The sequence below is a fragment of the Schistocerca serialis genome, chromosome 6 (genome assembly GCF_023864345.2).
Source record: "Schistocerca serialis cubense isolate TAMUIC-IGC-003099 chromosome 6, iqSchSeri2.2, whole genome shotgun sequence".
Lineage (NCBI taxonomy): Eukaryota > Metazoa > Arthropoda > Insecta > Orthoptera > Acrididae > Schistocerca > Schistocerca serialis.
In genome coordinates, this window is record NC_064643.1 from 150,334,845 (window position 1) to 150,339,756 (window position 4,912).

Here is a 4,912-nt window from a genome sequence, read left to right on the forward strand (position 1 = left end):
TCTTCCTATTAATCACTACTGATGCCTTCGAAGTCAGCGATGGGTGGCTGTTTGTCAGCGTTTACCGGAGGCGCCGAACTCTGTGTTCCTGGATGTGCGGCGCTGCCCGCCATTTCCAATGGCGCGCGGGTCAGCGCCTTCTTGATGCCATTTCGCGGCGCGGCGCTGACGGGTGGGCAGGCGATGCTTTAGGACTGCACATATACAGCATATTTCTATTCTCTTCTAATTTGAAATTTATCATGTAAGTGTTTTATACTGCAAGTGAATTCAAAGTGTGACGGAAAGATAAATTTTCAGTACCAACAAATACCATGTGGAAGAAGAATATACGAACATCTTGTATGGATACCGCTCAGGAAACACTTGGAGATCAGGTAAGTGCCCATCTTGCTTTCTACTGCGGCGTGTTCTTTGTTCTACATCTACATCTACATTTACTTTTATACTCCGCAAGCCACCCAGCGGTGTGTGGCCGAGGGCACTTTACGTGCCACTGTCATTACCTCCCTTTCCTGTTCTAGTCACGTATGGTTCGCCGGAAGAACGACTGCAGGAAAGCCTCCGTGCGCTCTCGAATCTCTCCAATTTTATATTCGTTATCTCCTCGGGAGGTGTATGTAGGAGGAAGCAACATATTCGATACCTCTTCCAGTAACGCACCCTCTCGAAACCTGGACAGCAAGCTACACTGCGATGCAGAGTGCCTCTCTTGCAGAGTCTGCCACTTGAGTTTGCTAAACATCTCCGTAACGCTATCACGGTTACCAAATAACCCAGTGACGAAACGCGCCGCTCTTCTTTGGATCTTCTCTATCTCCTCCGTCAACCCGACCTGGTACGGATCCCACACTGATGAGCAATACTCTAGTATAGGTCGAACGAGTGTTTTGTAAGCCACCTCCTTTGTTGATGGACTACATTTTCTAAGGACTCTCCCAATGAATCTGAACCTGGTACCCGCCTTACCAACAATTAATTTTATATCATCATTCCACTTCAAATCGTTCCGTACGCATACTCCCAGATATTTTACAGAAGTAACTGCTACCAGTGTTTGTTCCGCTATCACATACCTATTTAAATCATCCCCTTTCTAAAGAACATACTTCGTATTTCGAACGAATCATGTTAGCAACATATAATGTACTACCACAAAGAAAGAAACTTATTCTGTGTTTCTTGTGATAAAGCATTTCCTGACAACTATTCGTAATATAAATATATTACGTTATAAGAATGAGCCCAACCATTTATTTCATGAGCTTGTATTGAAAAATTAGATGAGTTGCTTCTTTACTTTTAAATCTGCTAAAAAGTGGATAATAAAGTATTTTTAGTGGCAGTTGACACATTTTGTAAGGAAATATGAGGAATCAGTCTCCATGGGTATAAGATGTCACCTAGAACACATGTGAGCTATCGCCGCCACAGCGAGCGATCTTCATTCAGGGAAACACTGTAGTGCGATCCAGACCGACTTGTCACGCAACTGAGGGGGCGACAAGTGGAGGGAAGAAGGAGCGTCACGTGATTGAAAAGGCCAAAATTACCTGTCAGGAGACAAGTGAGGCCATTCGCAGACAAAGGCAGAGCGGCCGATCGAGAACTCGTGGTCTCTGGAACCTAATAACGTATTTTGGATTTTTGTAGTTAAATTTGTTGATAAGTGCAGAAGACCGATGAACCACAGAAAGAGAATAGCATGGATGCAGTATTTCTACTCCGTACAGGAATATCAACAATGACGGTGGAACGTCCCAAGCATTTTGGTGCAAGGGACCAACGGTCTCCGGTGACATTACTTTAATTCACTTTACTTTACTCTGTAAACACTACTTGCATATTGGGCCTCAGGCGTGTTCAGACTGGCTGACTGCTGCCGCCAAGATAGTAGAAGTAGTAATCTACGCTGATCAGGCACAACATTATGACCACGTGCCTAATAGCCAATATGTTCATGTCAGGCATTGATAACAGCCGCGACGCATCGTGGCGTAGAAGCAATGAGGCCTTGGTAGGTCGCTGGAGCGAGTGGGCACCACGTCCGCACTGTCACGTCAGGTAATTTCCGTAAATTCTGGGAAGGGGAGCAATGAGCTGTGACGCCACGTTCAATCACATCCTAGATGTCTTCTATCGGATTTAGATCTGGCGAGTTGGGGGGGGGCCAGCACATCAACTGGAAGTAGCCACTGTGGTCGTCCAATCACTCCATCACATTCCTAGCTTTGCAACATGGCGCATTATCTTGCTGAAAAATGCCACTACCGTCGGGAAAAGCGATCTTCATGAAGGGGTGTATGTGGTCTGTAAACAATGTTCGATACTCTTTGAGATTTTTCTATCTGCGGACGGCGGATGTATATATAGTGTGAGTTACAGCGTTTTTATTGAAACCAAAGTCTTTCTTCAAAATTTACAAAGCAATATTCGTGAGATAGGACTGATCCTCCAAGCCTCCCAATAACTAAACCAGAGTTTCTTCCAAACATAAACTGTCTGTAGTAACCATACAACATCACCAAACCAACGCCCGGGCGTCTCGTGAAGAACGGCGCGGAGTCCACGTTGCAGTCACTTCAGTCCGAGGACGAGTAGAGGCCCTGCGAGGATGGCTCCGGTACGCTGGCGGCAGTGGACGATGACGCGGCGGCTACGATCACACAGGTTGGCTCGCTCGGCGTGAACTGCCTCCCCAGGCTCCTGCGCCAGCCTAAATACTGCTTGGCGCATGGATATGGCTGGCTCTATTTGCAGTCACGCGTCGAGCGGAAGGAAAGAGGTCCACGGCTGTAGCGACCTCTTGCGGCGCCGTGGACGCCTCCTGGTGGTCTCTGGGAAGCGTCTGTGTTTCCGGGACGACCGACCAGGCTGACCTCTACTCGGTCCGGGGCCCGCTGTACCGGTCTGCTTCGCGGGAAGCGAGAGTTGCAGGCGCTTAGTCTGACCGTCATGGTGCCTTGCACGATGTCCAAAATACTATTTCCACTGGGCCTACGGATACCAACGTGAACGTCCCGACGAGCATTATGGAACCGCCACCACCTTGTCTCCGTCCCGTAGTACAGGTGTCGCGGAGCTGTTCCCTGCAAGACGACGGATTCGCGCTCTCGTATCGGCATGATGATGAAGGCATCGGGATTCATCAGACCATGCAACGCTCTGCTACTGCGCCAACGCCCAGTGCCGATTGCCACGTGCCGATTTCATGGTATAAACATTGGCACATGGATGGTTCGTCGGCTGTGGAGACCCATCGTTAGGAGCGATCGACGCACTTTGTATTCAGAGATATTTCTGTTGTTCCCAGCATTTAAGTCTGATCTTTGATCCGCCACTGTTCGCCGCCTGTACTGTTTTACCAGCCCGCCCGGTCTACGATTTCTATAATAAGGGGGTGGCAACCCAATCCCACGACTTCTGGACATTTTCTCCTTGGTTTCGCCATGTGTTGAAGACACTCTCTCCACAGCACTCCTCCATACGCGAAATGCTCGTGCCGAGCCTCGGGGGAATTCAGATAGATCACGCACCTTCCCCACTCTACACACGGATCGCACGCTCACTGATACTACATGCAACGTGCTTGTGAGTGAACTATAATAAGGGGTTGTCTGACTAATAATCATTCATCGCCAGGTGACGCTGCTATCGCCTGGACGGGTTTATATCAATAGTAGGTCAGTCGTCCGACCATCGTACACTTATCACCCAGAAAACTATGACTTGTGGTCAACGTGTCGCCAATCATTCTAGCCGTCACTGCGAGTAGTCAGTGCTACTACTTCTTTATTCACGCGGCACCTAATTTGAACTCTCAGTCGCTGAGCTGACCCCACACCAGACCACCTTAGCTCAGAAAAAATCTGTGGTGGTACCGAGAATTAAATCCGAATCCTTCGGCACAAAGGCAGACACGATAACCTTTTTTTTTCTAAAAAAAAAAAAAAAGGTTTCTTAGTTTTTAAGATATTTCTCTTGGTTCGTAATCTTTTATATTTGGTTTATAACTTGGAACTCTTCACTATGTTACATGTCATCCTTGCACAGGGGCCTTTCTAAGCTTTTCTCAATCATTCCAATTTTAGTATATGTACTGCCGAAGTGAGCGTAACTATTCGGCAACAGAGGCGGTTGTTACAGAGTAATAATTCAACGGTAATTTATAGGCGATGGCGATAAAAAAAACACTGAATATTTATGCGAAAACACCACCACAACAGTGAAGAAGCCTGTAAGAAGCAATAACCAAACAGAAATACACATGACACAGAATAACGCAACATCATTCAGATGTATAAGTACTGTGATGTGGTTGCAGTCTGTGGGGCAACAGGATACATTGCGTCATTTACCGCTGTTCCATTGAATTCAGTGGAGCCATACGCGAGGTGCAAACCGGCCTAGTCTTCATCAGTGAATCTATCCATAACATTTCTGTCCCTCACTTCTCATGTCCAAGTAACACTGTCCGAAAACAAAATGTCTAGACAGAACCGAACAATACTGAAAGTAAACTTCAGAGCAACTAGTTATGGAGGGCATTACTCTTTCAGAAGTACGTACACTTAGTAAATTGAACAAGACACAACATGTACTGCAGAAATTTGCACTGTTGTGCATCATTTTCCGTTATAATGCAGCTAAAAAAAAGCTGATGGTCTAACCGATCAAACGAAATGCAAGAACACTGTAACGAGTTGCCGGAGATCATTGCTCCCTTACACCTAAATAATCTGAAGATATCCCTGAAAAACCTCTGAGTTTGTTGATGGAGTTCCGATTAACCCTCTACAGCACAGTACAGATACGAATTAGCTTAGAAAAAGATAAACGAGCCAGATAAAAATCAAAACGGCGTGGTGGGTTAACGACAGTTGGTGTGATACACTGGCCAACCTGACTGGCT

At 46.5% G+C, this 4,912-nt stretch overlaps 1 non-coding gene across 1 annotated transcript; it reads right to left on the bottom strand.

Annotated features, from left to right (window-relative positions):
- Window positions 1–4,008: 4,008 nt before the first annotated feature.
- On the bottom strand, window positions 4,009–4,113 carry LOC126485635 (U6 spliceosomal RNA). The gene has a single exon (XR_007588056.1). It is a non-coding gene; the product is annotated as a U6 spliceosomal RNA (small nuclear RNA).
- Window positions 4,114–4,912: the final 799 nt, after the last annotated feature.